The following is an 18,280-nucleotide window of genomic DNA, read 5'->3' on the forward strand; positions in this document are numbered from 1 at the left end:
CCCCTGGTTCAAATTTCTCTCTCTCTCTCTCTCTCTCTCTCTCTCTCACACACACACACACACACACACACACACACACACACACACACCACACAGACATATATATATATAGAGAGAGAGAGAGAGAGAATATTTTGACCTCAGATACAAGGCTAAACACATCTTCCTGAGACCTTGAAGAGCCATCTGAGGGTAGTTGAGAGTAGACAGCTAGAACAAATTATCTGCAATCTCATAATACTTTTCTTCTTAATCAGGTTTTCAACCACCCTCCCCAAGTTATTTAAATTGCTGTTAAGCTTGACTGCTTTCTATTGCTTGTATATAGTGGGTGATATCCAAGATTTAGTCAGAAGAGACCTTTCGAAATCAAATGGCTTTTACAAATGCTACATAATGTTCATTCTGCAATTGCAAGGAACCAGTTCCCCAACATGTCAGCACCTAAACTTTGGAATTCCCTGGCCACTGACATCAGGAAGATATTTTTCACTGTACTATTTTCGGCACCTGCGAAAAACTTTTTTGTTTAAGCAAACCTAATGTAGCATGTAAATCTGACATATATTTTAATATGTACATGATTATTATTAATAGTAAACTGTTGATTTTACATTGAAAAATGTTAAGCTAAATTGTTTATCACATTTGATTTTATTCGTAATTTGAATGTGTGTTTTAGATTTTATGTAAACCACTTTGGGTGATGAAGTAGTGCATAAATTATGTTAAATAAAATAAAGAAATACACTATGATTTGATTGAATGTCACCTATTGCCATTGACCCTCCACTGATATTATCCTTGTCATTTTGCAGCCCCTTCTGTCTGCTTTGAAAGGAGGGATAGCATTCGGAGTCAAAATAAACACACCAAGGGTTTGCCTAGGATCAGGGGGAGAAGGTATTCTCAAAAATTGGTGATAGGGAGAAAATCTATTACTTGACAAGTATCCTGTCACTTTGGTGGGCATGTATAGGCTTCCTCCTGCTGCCTTCTCTTTTTCGCCTGCCAATTTTTCAGGTGAACATAATTAACTCTGAATCTTCCCAGTACAGAGTAACACAGGACTAGAATTGAACAAACACACATCATCCTTGCTAGCCTTGACATTAGATAACCCTCAGCCGACAGGGAAAGTGGTAAACTTTCGTCTCCTCCAACACATTTCAGTAACTTTGGTCCCACCCAACATCAATCTTCTCATGCCAATGTTGACATCCCAGAACAACAATTTGGTTCCAAGTTGCTGCCTCCAGATGATTCATTACTGTTCTAATTAGCCAATCAACATTGGAAGTAAATCGGATTGGTTTCAAATACTTCTGTTTCTCCAGACTGTTAATACAGATATATAAAGTTCGCAGCAATGTAGGTGCAGAAAAACATGTTGGATTCCTAGATGGCAGCATCAAATTTTAAGTGCCTGGCCCTGTGGAAATTCTCATGTGCAGGAAGTTTAGAAACAGGATTAAAGTAACTGTTTTGTCATTGACACAGTGTCAGCTCAAGTCAGCTCTGAGTGCGGGCTTCTCTTAAAGTTAGTCAGGAAGATGCAACTGGTGCAGAATGCTGCAGCCTCGTTGCCACGGAGTGCAGCTTGACAGGATCATATCATTCCAATGTTGAAAGTGCTGTGCCGACTGCCAAAAGCCACTGGACCTGATTCAGGTTGCCATATTTACTGCGTAAAGCCTGAATGAGTTGAGATCTGGGCACCTGAAGGCGTGCTTCATCAATATTATTTATTACTACATAAACTGTCCTGCAGCGACTTACACTTCTAAAAACCTAGATGTTGATAATGAGGTGCCAGCACCTCCTGAAAGAAAGCATTCCACAGCCAAGGAGGAACCACTAAAAAGACCTCTTCTCATGTTGCCAGCCTTTGTGCTAGCCTTGGAGGGGGCACATGACGAAGGGCCTCAGATGATGAACACCAAGATCTGGGTAGGTTCATGTAGGGAGAGGTGATCCATAAAGTATACCTCTCCACCCGAGCCTTATGTAATTGTTACAATGCATCTCTTATTGATATATGACACTTGGCATGTTCTGTGAGCTAAAGAGTGTAATACATTAACTTATGGATAGTAAATAATATTTCAATACTATCAATAACAGGTTCAGAATAACTGTTCACAACAGACCGTTCACCTAAGCATTGAGATTGTGGAAATCTTCTGAACAATTACCAGTTCTGTAACTTTCATACCTGATTCTTTCCTCTGGAAAAGCTATCTTCTTGTATTGATTATGGCTGCAATCTCCTCCCTTCCCTCCCTCCCTCCCTCCCTCCCTCCCTCCCTCTCTCTCTCTCGCTCTCCGTGTGTGTGTGTGTGTGTGTGTGAGAGAGAGAGAGAGAGAGAGAGAGAGAGAGAGAGAGAAGACATAGAAGAGAGAGATTTTTCCTGTCTCTGCTATAGCACTGAAAGTATAAACTGAAGAATGAGGAAACTTGGTCACAAAATAAAGCTTTTGGGTATCATAAGAGCACACATATAACCTGCATTGTATATTATCACTATTAAGACTGACTTGAACAAACACATAATGGTGCTTCATGGGAAACCATGCAAGAACAGTTTGAAAATCCATAACGTATTTCAGTTCCAATCAAAGAGAAATGTTTTGTCCCCGACACCCCAGATGGTACAGCAATTTGGCTGGAAGGTATCAGTTGCACCAGTTATAGAGTTGACACTAACTGCTAATAATGAATGCAGTATGTTTTATCTGGGGTAGAGTAATCAGCAATACATTTTTTATCTCATAAAATTAGCTATCATAAGAAAAATGCTACAAATATTTGCATGGCAAATGCTCATAATGACAGCAGCTTCTGTACATTGCTTGCCTAACACATCCACCATACTGAACATCACAAAATAAAACAAGACTAAATGCTGCTTCTCCTAATACAGAATTTTAATTATGTTACATCAGAGCACACATCAACAACAGTAATTTTTAACAGATGGGGAGTTGAGGCAGAGAAAAATCAAGCAATCTTGACACTCCAAATCTATGCATTCAAAACCTCAACTGTATGATTTAATATGGGAACAAAATTGCAAATCATATTTAACCCACAGAAATACAATCCTGCAAAATTATTCATTCATCACTGTCCGTCTGAGCCTTGTGCACATATTACTAATGGCACCCTAAAGAAATAGCTAGTATTCCAAATGCTCACTGTTAATCACTCTGGATTTATTAGATAAGGCACTTTCCACTGACTGCTCACTAAGTTGCAGCCCCATTCCTGATTACAGTTAGGAGTTTTAGTGGGATATCCTTAGAGACTTAAGCAGAAACCATATAGCACCAGATTGGACAATCATGCTTAAGTTCCTGAATATTGTTTTATTTTTGACAATGCAAATCTCAAAACTAGTGAAAAAGAACCCCATTTTTGGATGAGGATGGTAGCTTTGAGAAAAACTAATCAATATATGCATAAAGAGCTTGCTTTCGTCCCAGGAGAAGATGAAATAATATTGTCACCCAGAAAGAATATTTAATTATAATCAATTCAGTCTTTGGGAAGAACTTCTTTGTTGTACTCAGCTATGACATAAATGGTTTTATTACCAGTATCTTATTCCAGCAAAACTTTGAAATCTTATAAAGCAGTCAGGGTACAGACAGCTATCGCACAATATATATTAGCATCAAATCTGAGCAAAGGCTTTTCTTAACAAATGACAGAATGAAACCAGCAACCATCTGAACATGCATTTACCAGTCCATGGCAAATCTTTGGTATATGGCTGTCGGTATCAACCCACCAGCAGTGAACAAGATTTGGCAGAGACTACAAGAGCACATATAATTATACAGTATAGTTGCTCAGAGACCAACATTCATTTTCGTGAGATTAGTTTCCAATCAGTTAAATCGGGATCCATACCATCAAAACAGATCGATGGGTGATTATAATTTTTCAGCGAACCAATTAACAATGTACAGAAGTATCTACAATTAAATCCCATCGCTTTCAGAGGGGCTTTATGGGTAGATAGCTAGCTGGTGATTAGATTTTGGACAACGGTCACCTCCAGACTGTCAATCTTTTGTAGGAACAATTCAACTGTATAACAGAAGTTTAGGTCTGCATTATTAAAGTAGATTAAAGAGCTCTGGTTTAACAGATCTACTTTTCTTTTCTTTCTTTTTTTTAAATGGACTTATTGGGGTTAGGGAAGTATGGGGAAAATGCACTAAAATGTGCAAAATAACAATTGACTGATGAGAAGCCATATAACTTCAGTGGAGACAAATCAGGATGAATGTGTTAGTTTCTGTGTGTTGCCACTGTGCAGTGCTCTTGGAGCCACAGGACTCTGTTTACATTCTGGAGACATTACAGGCTGTTGGAAGTGTCACGGAAGACAGGAGACGGATGTGATGTTTACTGGTTTCCTGTTCCTTTGTTGTCCGGTTACCCTCTGTCTTTCACAGAGAGAGGATGTATTTTTCTTTGCTGTCTGCGTAGTTAGAATAATAAAACTCCTAGCATGTAGCTCATACTATCTCATCCTTCCACATGCTGCTGGAAACTCTGCTGAATGGGGGATGTGCCTGGAGCCTTATCAGAGGCTCAGGTCGTCAATCACGTCGGAGGCGATTCCGGAGGACTCGGCCGGAGGAGGATGAGCTTTATTGGCTTGGTCGAGCGGAGATTCCTACAGAACGCTCATACTCATTTAATCTCTCCAGAAACCAATCAGAACAAATGTCCAATAATATCTGGCAAGCCCTTCGAAGAAGCGTGCATGCACACAAAAGCTTATACCAATAACAAACTTAGCTGGTCTCTAAGGTGCTACTGGAAGGAATTTTCTTATTTTGTTTTGGCAAGCCCTGTTTGTGCCATAGGTACGGTGGTCACCAGGAAATAGCATTGAACGTTCCATCACTGTGGTTCAGAAAGGCCACCAGGAGCAGCCAGCCAGCCAGAGCACAGAACTGGTTCTGGTGGGAGGTGCCTGGACTTAGACCATGGAGGACACTCGACATTCCTGGTCTGTAGCCAGGCTATTGAAAACAGTCCAGGCTACTGCACCACTGATGTATTTTCTGATCTGTATTTGAGAAAACAGCATTAAGGAAGTAGCATTGTCTGTGTCTTGAAGAAGCTGAAGAAAAGGTCTAAAAAGAAAGCTTTAGCCCGTCTGACTGGCCTGAAGTCCAGCTGTGATATAAAGAGAATGCTTGGCTTGTGATGGGTGAGCTGAATGAATAAAAGCAGTATTGGCTATGTAGTTTGGTTCTCTTTTTTTCATTGGGGCGGGGAGTGGCAAAATTTGTGTTGGTTTTTTTTTGCTTGGGAGCAATTAAGAGGAAGCTAGTCAGAAGTATATCTCTGTACTTTATGCATTGGGAGAAATTCAGGAAACTACAAAATCTCTGCAGAAATGGAACCTGCATAAAATGCAGAGACCAGCTAACATAGATGAAAAGTGTTCTCCAAGTATATATTAAAGGAAATGATACAGTGTATTGGGACTAATAATAATGTTGCTACAATTACAGACTGCAGTGTACACATAGCTGCTGCACACGAACACCACTTCCATCAATTTTCTTAATAACACTAAGGCAAATGCAACAGGTTTAAATAATTACGTGGAAGTTTTAGGTTAAACAATCAACATAATGTTCAAGCTGTATGAACAATTGAACAATGAGCCAAATGCATTTTGAGTGCTACTGAATCTACCTTCCTGGAAGAAGCTATTGATTACAAGGTCTTTGGGAAGGAGGTACAGTGGTACCTTGGGTTAAGAACTTAATTTGTTCTGGAGGTCTGTTCTTAACCTGAAACTGTTCTTAACCTGAAGCACCACTTTAGCTAATGGGGCCTCCCACTGCTGCTGCGCTGCTGGAGCACGATTTCTGTTCTCATCCTGAAGCAAAGTTCTTAACCCGAGGTACTATTTCTGGGTTAGCAGAGACTGTAACCTGAAGTGTCTGTAACCTGAAGCGTCTGTAACCCAAGGTACCACTGTAGACTAAATGGGTAGTATGCAACGAGGCTGTACTCAGAACAGACCCATTGAAATTAATGGACCTAACTGAGAGCATATTTACATTGTCCTGCTGCTATCCAACAGGCGAAACTGCTCTTTAGTACTCAGTTGGAACAAACAACAATTCAGTTCCCCCCTCCCATTGGCATTTGTTCTGATCTTTCACTAAAGAATGAGTTTTCCTTTGGAGAGGAATGGGGCAAGAGGCAAACTGCTCAGAAAGTATGGTTTTCTGCTTGACACGCTTTCTAGGCATGGTACAAGTGGAAGTGTGGACAAGCCCACAGTCGTGTTCATTAATTTTAATGGGTTTTCTCTGAGTAAAACTTGTTTGAAAACCATCCTATGACCTGTTAATTTCTCCTTGTTCTATGCCCCCAGATTGCAATGGAGAGAAAACCATGCAGTAGAGAGAGAGTAGAGAGCTCACCAGACCCATCAATAATGTATAAACAAGCAAAATACAGTTTGGTGGCTTACACAAGTGCATCGTTCTCCCACCTTTCTGCTTTCTTTCTGCAGGGCCTGTAAGACAGAGTTGTTCCACCTGGCCTTTGGCTTGGAATCAGCCTGATCCCCTCCTCCTCTTTCCTATTCCTTCTGTGATGGAACCCCTATTTGGGGACTTCCCTGGCTTTTTTCCGGCCCACATAGGACCAGTCTGGATAGTTGGCCTTGGTGAAGATTTGACATTTTCTTCCCCCAAACAGTTTTTGATCTGGGCTTCCACTGAAATGAGGCTGCATTTTAAGTTGTATTTAAATCCTGTTATTAAGTTGTATTTTAATCAATTGTTTTTATACCTGATGTTAGCCGCCCTGAGCCTGGTCTTGACCGGGGAGGGCGGGATATAAATAGAAATTATTATTATTATTATTATTATTATTATTATTATTATTATTATTATTAACCTTTTGCCCTCTACATGTTATGGACTACAATTCCCACCAGCCTCATTCAGTCAATGATGGAAGTTTAATTCCAAAACAACTGGAGGGCACCAGGTTGGGAAAGGCTGGGGAAGTGAGTCATGTCACATATTGCAAAAGGAAGGTCAAACTGACCTAGTGGGAATCATAGAATCACAAAGGATCCTATTTCCCTAATACCCCATTACAATAGTTACAATTATCTTTGTTTATATATATATATATATATATAATGAATTTTTATTAGTTTTCAATACAATCATACAATCATACAATCTGTTTGGAACTTTGAATCTTTTTCTGCATATCCACTTTCCTTTATATCTTTTTTAAACATTTCATTTACCTGGAAATAATGCAACCAGTCATACACATAATCTTTTACAAACTCATATGGTTTTAGTTTCCATTTTCCTCCTTCTTTAGTTATTAAATCTCCGTATGTGGCCATTTCCCTCTCATATTGATTTTCTTAACACTTATAACCTCTAACGGAGATAGCCAATGTGGAACTCTTGGCTCCAGAAGGTTTTTGTACCTGTCCCATACTTCTATTAATGAACTCCTGAAAATGTGATTCCCAAATCCTTTATGAACTTTCTTTTTGTCACACCATAGGTAAGCGTGCCACCCAAATCTGTTATCAAAACCTTCTAAGTCCAATAATTCCGTATTTTCTAATTTGATCCATTCCTTTAGCCAGCAAAGACAAGCTGCTTCGTAATATAATTTCATGTCTGGCAGGGCGAAGCCTCCCCTTTCCTTCACATCTGTTAATAGTTTATATTTTATTCTTGGCTTCTTGCCCTGCCAGATATACCTTGAAATCATTCTTTGCCAATCTTTAAAAATCCCTACCCCCTTTAATAACGGGGATAGTCTGGAATAAAAATAGCATCTTTGGGAGCACATTCATCTTTATCATAGATATTCTGCCCCAAAAGGACAGTTTCATTCTACCCCACACCTCCAAGTCATTCTTAATTCCTTTCCACATCTGAACATAATTATTCTGGAACAGGTCAATGTTTTTAGGAGTCAACCAAATTCCTAAGTATTTTACTTTCTTTACCACCTCTATCTCTGTCTGTTGTTGCATTGCTTCTATCTTATTACACTCCATATTTTTCACCATTATTTTAGTTTTTTTCTTATTAATAGTTACAATTATCAGGTAAGTTTTACAATACACATAAACGCCCTTGAACTTATTTGAATTGTCATAAATTGATATTGGGAAAAAGTAAGCATGGATTTAAAAGATGTACCGGTACTCTCTTATTGCACCATTTTTGGACAAACCCACCCACCCACCCTTACTCTGTTTTGGGGTTAATAATTGTGATATTAACTTTGGGAAATTGAAATCACAATTGTGAAATAATTCTCATGTGAACAGTTCAGTCTACTTCTCTCCCCCCCCCCCCAAAGTACACTGAGAATACTTTGGACATAGTGCAGTTTATGGAAAATATATTTTGATGGGATTCTGCATATTTTTGTGCACAGATTGTTTGCTCAAAAATAAATGTACTGTGACAGATGTCATTACATGCCTCAGACTTCAGCAGCCTCTAATGTATTTCCATTCCAGAAGGCTGAGAAAGAAAAGTGTCAATCAAAAACACAACTTCTGTTTCCATGAAAGTTCTTAGTATATTAATCTGTCAGTTTATTTTATTTTTCACTACCAACCCACCCCCCTGCATAATGTGATCATTTCTGACAAGTGTATCCAACATTCTCGGCATGATATTTCATTCCTTAAAATAAAAATAAAAATAAAAAGCTCCCTTTTGAAACACACACATGGAAATGGGAAATTATAGGGGGCGGGCACAAGAGTGCCATTAAGAATAAATAGGAATGATTAAAATCTTGTTTGCCTCTGATTGGTTTCCAGGTGGTACTGGGCTGTCATTCAGAAGCCCCTGAGACCATAGAAGTATATATAAGAGCAACAGCTTATGGGAACAGATAGGACCTTCTGCAGGACAGACATGAGTCTAACAATCTGGCAGAACAGGGTGGCACTAAGCATCTCATCCTTCTGCATATCATAGAAAGAATGGGGGTGCTTATTCCATCCTCTGTATCCTTTCCCACTGAAACCCACTGTTTTCCTTCAGTGACATTGCAAACACACACCTATCTGGGGTGAAAAGTGCCATCAGCATAGTTCTGCCATGAGACTTGGTCCAATGCCATGAGATATTAGACTTGGTTTGAGTGTTAGACATTTTGCCACACACATGAAAACCAACACTGAGACATTTAGATTACCAATTATTGCCTTCATTTGTCCCTCACAAAGTGTAGCCTGAAACAAGTTGTTCCATGCTGTTGCAGAGCAGGGTTGGAGTTCCTTCACGGTGAATACCTGTTGGATGTGAGGGAATCTCTCCCTCCCTTGGATGCCTACTGACAATAAAGTTTTTGTTTTTCCTTCCACACTTTGCCATCTTTGTACTTTCTGATCCTGAAAAGCAATCCTAAGAGTTCCATGTGAATGTATGTCGATGTAGCTCTTTGTGTTGATGTAGCTCTATGGTCTGAGTTTCATTACATCTGAGGGTGGGGGTGAAAAAGGATGATGATGATGATGACAGTTTCCTGGATCTACCGGCTATAAGGTATGCACAGATTCGCAGGTAAATTTTCATATTGTGGATTAAATTTAGTGATATATATACCTCCCTGTATGAATCCGTTGGTCCTGTGTAAATTTCAAGATGTGTCCATTGGGTAATAAATTGTTAAGCTTAATTTTATGAAGACAACTGCTCCATTGTTATGATATTCTGCTATCCAGCTTCTGAGTTTACATTTTATTTTGTAATAATGTATGCTTTCCCACCCTAGCCCCTCTTGCCTGCTGCAGTCCCTGGTAATAAAATTGTGGCTTTATCTACCAATAAGCAATCTGTATTTGCCTTTTCCCCTGTCAATTGCTCCAGCAGTCTTCCTATTTTTAAGTGAGTTCCTTGTGCTTATCTCAGTTCAGGCCATCTGACCTTGGAAAAGTTCAGTGCAGAGAGAATTGCCTTTTTCATCCAGCATGAAGTTTGTTAAAAATCTAGCAATGAAATTATCCTAGGGCTGATACTGAGTCAATGTATAGAGACGTATCAATTACAAAAAATCAAAACTAGAAGATGCTTAGGTTTGTAGCAGGAATAGGAAACCTTATCAATGCTGTTGAACTCTAACTTCTAGCCAGCACATGATAGTCAGGGATTATGGGAGCTGTAGTTCAATATCTTCTGGAGGGCCAAAGATCAGTCACCTCAATGTCTACAGGAAGGGGGGCAGGAATCCACTGACAATTTGGGACACAGAAATCCTACACAGGGGACATGAACATGTTAAGAGGCCATTTAATACACAGGCCACCTGTTTAGACCAGCATCCCCCCTGAACTTGACATTCTTGTTCTAATTGTTTAACTGCTATTTAATTGTTATGCTTTTTAAAGGGTTTACTTTACTGTATATATTTTCATTACGGGGTTTTAAAATGTTTTGATGGAATCTCTTATTGTGTATTTATTGTGGGCCTCAGCCCAGTATACCTGAAGGAGCATCTCCACCCTCATCGTTCTGCCTGGACACTGCTCCGAGGGCCTTCTGGCGGTTCCCTCACTGTGAGAAGCAAAGCTACAGGGAACCAGGCAGAGGGCCTTCTCGGTAGTTGCGCCCGCCCTGTGGAACGTCCTCCCAACAGAAGTCAAAGAGATAAACAACAACTTGACATTTAGAAGATATCTGAAGGCAGACCTGTTTAGGGAATTTTTTAATGTGTAACATTTTAATGTATTTTTATTCTTTGTTGGAAGCTGGAGTGGCTGGAGAGACCCAGCCAGATGGGCGGGGTACAAATAATAAAGTATTATTATTATTATTATTATTATTATTATTATTATTATTATTATTCTATAACTGATTTTATATTTGTAATGGCTTAGAAGCCATAATGACATGCAAGCAGTAAATAATAATAATAATAATAATAATAATAATAATAATAATAATAATAATAATGACTTGCTAAGGACTGGGTTCTGATTTTGTTAACCTGTGTCTCACCCACTTAATTTGTGTTTCTGAGTATGTATCTACAAGAACTATGGCCCATATCATTGGTAATTACTAAGAGATCTTTTAACACATCTGAAATCAGATTTTCGCCCACTTGAAAAGCAGCTATAGCCTCTGGAGTGGCTCCTCTGTCCCTGACCAATGGGAATAAAAGCATCACTTGTCACTGCTGAGGCACTTTGATTTGTATGATCAGTACAATAGGCAGTAGAGACAAGACGACAATATGCCCCCTGGTTGTCTTTGCCATTCCTTGGCAGTCTTCCTATCGATCCAGCATTAAATGTGAGAAGCTTTCTCTCTTTGCCACTGTCACTGAGATCCAGACAGACTGTCTATCCCAACACTTGCCCTCAGTCTGTGAAAATAGATGGATACCTTCCCCTTTGACCCATTCTTTTTAGCATCTTTGTAGCACACTAGTCAGAGCTCCTTATGGAAAATGGCATGCTTTTGAATTCCTCGGGACTGAAACTCACTCTTCTTAATGCTACACTCAACATTTGCACCGCTCTCTCTTTTCCTGCCTGGATTCTGAATATCCCAGTCTATTTTTCCTTTGCCTTTTATTAACTCCATGCAATGTGTTTGAAAAGCAAGCCTTCACAGGGTTAAGAAACACCATTTTCATTGATTTTACATTTCCAATACAGCCACTAGAAATGGAACAGGCTACTTGCAATTCACATCTTGGAACACAGTTAACGTTGAAAGAACAGTAATATTATTGATTTATCTATGATTAAGCAATTTGTAGCATATGCCAGCAAGTATAGTTTTCCTGTACAACACTTTACAAAATGGATTCAAATGCATTTGTTTTGCAATTTGGTTTTGTAATTATATCAGGGATTTCTTAAATGTATTCTTTTTACCGTCATTAGTTATCACTGACAAGCTGGCTCCTTATTAGGTATTAAAAGTAGAGGAGACAATGCACAATTACTCTACTTACTTGCACCCGTATGTTGTACCAAGTATACATATTAAGAAAAGTCTCTTCAAGATGAATTGCCCCATTTAAGAAACAGTGGGATGTCACTTGTAATCAATTAACCAAAAAGCTTCCATGTATGAATGGGTGACAGTCCAGCCTACTTCGCTGAATACTAAGCAAATTGAGCCATTTCTCTGAATTTTCAGCTCCATTTACCTTAGGCATTTATTAAACAAATCTTTAAGACCTTAACCAATTATCTCCAGACAGCTAAATAAAAGGCAAGAATGACATTAATTAATCGCAGATAGCTCAGAAAGCCTCTTTTATAAATGAGCTCTTATCCAGAATTTTAACTGTAAATATGAAGCACAGGGAAAGAGGGGAAGAGAGGGAGAGATGCTGAACATAGGAATATTTTCCAGGGCTGCACATTCAAACACATTTCTTTAAAGATGTTGAATTGATAGCCCATGCAGCAAAAAAGTGTTATTTTTCTCATTCTCTGTCTTCAGGTATACACACACACACTTTCAGATGTTATATGAATGCTTGAATGGATGTGGAGAAGCTATATAACATGCATCTGACCTCCACAGTGAATGTCAGAGACTACAGAAGACTAGTGGTAACCCTTTTATTGTCTAAACAGCAAACTCACTAACACAGACTTTCCTGTGCTCCCAGCCTTCTGTTTTAGTTCCACATTTCATGCCACAGTATACAAAGAACCGCCTTTCTATTCAGGACCACATTTCACCCCATTTCCCCTCTTTTGAGTTCTAAGCAATCCTGATACCCAAAACTGAGCTGAACAGCAAATCCTAAGGATACCCCTAAACAACTTCCTCCCCTTGAGATGATGAGTCACCTCTAGTAGCATCTGGGGATTATTTCGGCCCATCCTTTTAAATTACAGTCTTCAGGAGCAACAGGCACCTTGTGGAATAGCTCAGCTAATTAAGCTCTTTTGGAAGACTACACTGGGTATTCAATTTATAATGGTACTTTACTATTTATTAAATTTTGAATTCCATTCAGATGAATGTCGTTATCTAGTATATTGTACACACATATATTTTAGAGGAAGCAGAACAACATAAATTTGAAAAATCAAAGAAGAGGCTATAAGAGGAGCTTATAGCAGCTGCCATCTGTGAGGAATTCTCCTTTTCTGTTCTAATGCAGTATCAAATGGGGTGCAGTCCAGGAGATCTTGTCTAACCATTTTAGGTATCTGGAGAAATTGTTGTAATTGCTGCATAACAGTGGCTATTGCTCATGTTCATTTATGCACATATAGTTCATTTTACAGTGGTACCTCAGGTTACATACGCTTCAGGTTACATCCGCTTCAGGTTACAGACTCTGCTAACCCAGAAATAGTGCTTCAGGTTAAGAACTTTGCTTCAGGATGAGAACAGAAATCGTGCTCCGGCGGCGCAGCAGCAGGAGGCCCCATTAGCTAAAGTGGTGCTTCAGGTTAAGTACGGACCTCCGGAACAAATTAAGTACTTAACCCGAGGTACCACTGTACATGCAGTCTTGTTTTGTCCATTCATTCATCACCTCCTATACCAATTTCATTGTGTGTTGGGGTTCCTGTGACCTTATCTGTGGTTTTGATACTCTTGGGAACTTCTCTTTTGTTTTGGTTGGGCTGGGCTTCGTTGTATTAATCAGAGTCACTCTAACATTCAGTAAGCCGGAATACGAAATTCTTGCTTCAGGATTCACCTTGCAGTTTAGACTGTTTTCTCTTCCTACCTATTGGCTGGTGGGTAGCAGAGTCTGGTTGTAATATGGGCATTCATTCATTCATTTAGCAAGCTCGGTGCAAAATTTATTTTGCAAATTGTGGTGACTTAACTATTACATGTTTGTTGTGACACTTCAGCTTTGCTAATATATCCTTTAAACAAGTGGTAGAACTCCTAAGATCTGTTGTGTGAGCTATTTCTAGATACCTGCAAAGGTCTGTCTAATGCAAGTTATGGTGCTTTCACATAGAGAGTATATTCTTCTGGCAGAAATCACAATTTGCATTTGACTGTACCCTGGTGAACTTCACCAGGGCGTTTTGTTTCACTGGGATACCTTGTCTCATCTCAGCTGGAATGACAATTCTATCCCCATAATGACTAACTGCTTCGACTCTGTAAGTCTCTTTCATTCCAGGGAAAGCAAGAATAACTCTGTGCAGAGGAATAACTCATAGCTGTTTGCGTCAGTACTTGCAGTGGTACAATGGTTGATATCATATAATGCAAGTCAAGCTGTTGTACCCTCATGGAGGTTTCATATTGTTTTGGACCCCCAAACCAACACCTTATTTAAGGAGTAAAGTACCCATGCCAACTTTGGCATAAATCTTTCCAAATACTGTACCATGCCCAAGAACCTTTTCAACTCCACAATGGATTCTATGAGCTAATCTCTGAAATAGCTTCCACTTTCTCAGGATCAGTGCTCACACCACATTTGTCTATGTGATACATGAGATTCTGGTGTAGGAGGCACTACCATTCAGTGCAGCTTAAACAGTTGCTCAGACTTAGTTCAATCTCTCATTGTGTTCTTCCTCAGTAAGACCATGTCCTAAAACTTCAGGCACATAAACAGATACTCTTTCCAGGTGTTGCAACAGTGCTGCCATTTCCCTTTGAAACTGCGCTGGGGCATGCAAAATCCCTAAGGGTCATCCTGTTCCATTTCACAACAGGGCCAAGACTCCACAAGCAGCTACGGCATGTGCAAGCTATAATCATATGGACAGGACCACTTGAATGCATCTTCCACACATGATCAGCACATCCTCCCTAATTAACAGCCCCAAATTCATGTCATTTCATCATTTGCACACATTGCAACCACCTGGAATGTCACCATAGTAGCATATTAACCAGGAGGAATGTATCTACATAGAGTTTCACTTTATGAATTTACTGTTCCAACTGTGTATTCATTCCTCAGCCTGGCAAGTGGTTTTCCTACCAGGAAGACCTGGGCTTCCTATGCCTATAACTACCTGCAGTACAACCACATGTTTGGTGATGCCTTCCTTCAAAGAAAGCACCCCCCTATAACCTACCAATATAATGCCTACATGGAAGAAAACGAATTAGTCCTGCTAATCTGGCCAATAGTTTAGTATGCTTAAGGCTTTCAAAAGCAAATAGTGAACACGAACAATTACAAACCCTCCCCCTTCCACCTCAAGCTTTCCAAATAATTCTCATCTAACAGAAAAAACATTTCAAATCCATTTTTAAAGGGCTTCTCAGGGATATTATAAACCATGTCTTTTGATAAGCAATTTGTATAAAGTATATAAAATTGTATGAAGTCATCATGCAGCCTGCAAAAGCAAAGATCATTGTCAGAGAAAAACTGAAATACGATCAAGGGGAAACTCATGAACTTTCTCTGAAAAAGCAGCTGCAGTCAAACTTTTGGCTACAAAATGGCATGTGATTAACCCTGTAGTAAAATGAGCCATAACCGCAATGTCGTGGAAACCTTCAGGAATCAAAGCTTTGATTTACTCCTTGGATATTAAAAAATATAGGTCTGAAATAGTTAGAAGAACAAAAAGAGAGAGTTTGCTCTGTTTCTTGGTGTCAGAGTGTGACAAGTTGTTTTATAGACCGAGCAAAAACCGATTCTCAGGTGTGTGAGTTTTCTTTCTCTTCCTCCTATTAAAATAATCTGATTTTCAAGATAAGCATATGTTTTTAAAGCCTGGAAAAAAGAGACTATAAATACATTTTGAAAGTGCAGGCTGCACCTTTTTTCTTTCCCTGAGTTGATTTTTCCTCCCTTATTGTCTCTGTATTTGATGTCATCCTGTAACATTAAGGAATCTTTGCTTATACATTCCTTTCAACCACAACGAAAAAAGAAAAAAAATGATGGCAATTTGCAAAGCCTAGCTATGGATTTTATGACTCATACTTTTAAAATATGTGATTAACGTTGGCAGGACTTAACCAAAAGCTCAAAGTCTTTTCTGCTTTAAGGTTTTTGTCTTTTCTAAGAAAACTATAAAACAATGAAAGTATTAGTAGTGTTAACGGTAAAGAAACAACAGAAAGAGGCTAAACTGATTTACAGTTCTTTTGTATATTTTGTATATTTTGACCTAGAAAAAGTTTCACTAACATTTGACTGGATCCTTCATTGCAGGGGGATGGACTAGATGACCCTCATGGTTCCTTCCAATGATACAATTCTACGATTCAATGGGATAAAAAAAGTACAATCCTATGCACACTTACCTAGAGTGAACCCCACTGAATACAGTGGGACTTACTTATGAGTAAACAAGCACAGGCTTGCACTGTCAGGTATCATTGGCTGAGATCAGAAACTGGACTAATCAGAGGACAGGCACCTCTGATTCAAATAGATTTTTAGTAATTTGAATTAACCAAACCTGAGACAAGTAATAATAAAACTGAACTGAGCTAAACTGAAGACACTCATTCTGACACAACGATTATCCTTTCTAAATCATAGTAGCCTATGACAGTAGACACTTTGTGAGAAAGCAATGTTTCCTTTACATTTTTGGCTGGCCCAAGATGCTCTGCTGCCTGAGGTGGAAAGAAAGATGGCAGCCCCATTCCACATATAGAAATTTACTGGACTGGTAGTAAAAACTTTCATCAACTCTGGTGATTGGACAGCAATCTCCACCAAAATTGCAGGCAGCAAGCTAGCTTAGGGGGAGCAGGCCAGATCATGTCTCTCACACAGTTCCCCCCTCACAGTTTAGTATTTGCTGCTTCTCAATCTGACTAAAGTTAATGTGGTTGGTCCTGGTTTTTGAACTAAGGCAGGATACACATGGTTGTTACATTCAATTGATTAGGACTGTTCCTACAATCCTGCAATAGAATCTGTATCTTCTCCTCTGTGGGTTGATAAACAACAGGGGGGATGGTTTGGAAATAAAAACAGATGGAGGAGAACATCTAAGTATCTTCTCTCTGCTGTCATTACTCACATGTGCAGTTTACTTTGGGCCTTACAATGAAATCCTAAGTATGTTCACATGGAAGTATAATGAGCTTAGTCCCAGTAAAGAATGCATCTTTAGGTTGCAATTTCTAAACACATTGCCGACATATGGACATGGAGGAGGCATGGGCTACAATATGCCTCATTTTAGTTCTCCCATCTGCTAGAACTAAGTGATATAAAGTAAAGGTAAAGGGACCCCTGACCATTAGGTCCAGTCGTGACCAACTCTGGGGTTGTGGTGCTCATCTCGCTTTATTGGCTGAGCGAGCCGGCCTATAGCTTCTGGGTCATGGCTGGGTAGATGTTGATCAGCAGTAAGACACCTTCTAGGGACGTGGGTGGCGCTGTGGTCTAAACCGCTGAGCCTAGGGCTTGCCGATCAGAAGGTCGGTGGTTCGAATCCCTGCGAGGGGGTGAGCTCCATTTCTCGGTCCCAGCTCCTGCCAACCTAGCAGTTTGAAAGCATGTCAAAGTGCAAGTAGATAAATAGGTACCACTCCGGCGGGAAGGTAAACGGCGTTTCTGTGCGCTGCTCTGGTTCATCAAAAGCGGCTTAGTCATGATGGCCACATGACCCAGAAGCTGACTGCAGACGAACGCTGGCTCCCTTGGCCTATAGAGCGAGATGAGCGCCGCAACCCTAGAGTCATCCGCGACTGGACCTAATGAACAGGGGGTACCTTTACCTTTTTAAGACACCTCCTACCATAGTTTAGCTGAGTCCTTCTTTTCTTTCAGTGCTTGATTTCACATGAAATAAAAACCTGATGCTACACAATACATTTTTATGTGCTGCAAACCTGTAGATTTTGTTTGCCACCAATTACTTCATAGACAGATAGATGAACAGGTGGATAGAATCTCCTAATTTCAGCAATGCATAGCCTTAAATCTAAGCACTTTTAATCACTTGAAATCTAGGTAAAATCCATAGGTATGCATCCCAAATATTACATTTTGTATGTTACGTTCAACTTTTGGATGGAGTAAAAAGCAAATGAAAGAAGTAGGAGGTTTTATTACAAAAGCAAGCTTTGGAACTAGTAAATCTTACAAATGTCAAAGCTGAAACCTTCTCTTAAGAACTGGGGCCTACTTAAACCTTGGCTCTGGAGTAATCTATTACAATTCCATACTAAACCCACAAGATGGAAAGATTAATGTATTAAGCAAAAGCACAAGGCATTTCTGAAAACGAGCATGTAATTTCACATTCTTCAGGTATTCATGGAGCATAAAAGCTTGTTGTGTGGT

General features: G+C 39.5%; 1 protein-coding gene and 1 long non-coding RNA gene across 7 annotated transcripts in view; one reads left to right on the forward strand and one right to left on the reverse strand.

The window, feature by feature from the left end:
• The window catches only part of EPHA3 (EPH receptor A3), a 213,776-nt gene that overhangs the window by 88,003 nt on the left and 107,493 nt on the right, over window positions 1-18,280 (reverse strand). The window lies entirely within an intron of this gene.
• Window positions 13,318-18,280, forward strand: part of LOC310761668 — a 406,062-nt gene continuing 401,099 nt past the window's right edge. Inside the window, exon 1 of the long non-coding RNA XR_014547651.1 lies at window positions 13,318-13,483. This is a non-coding gene — a long non-coding RNA (uncharacterized lncRNA). The remainder of the gene's footprint in view (window positions 13,484-18,280) is intronic.

This window comes from Podarcis filfolensis (assembly GCF_964270895.1).
Source record: "Podarcis filfolensis genome assembly, chromosome: 4".
Taxonomy (NCBI): Eukaryota; Metazoa; Chordata; class Lepidosauria; order Squamata; family Lacertidae; genus Podarcis; species Podarcis filfolensis.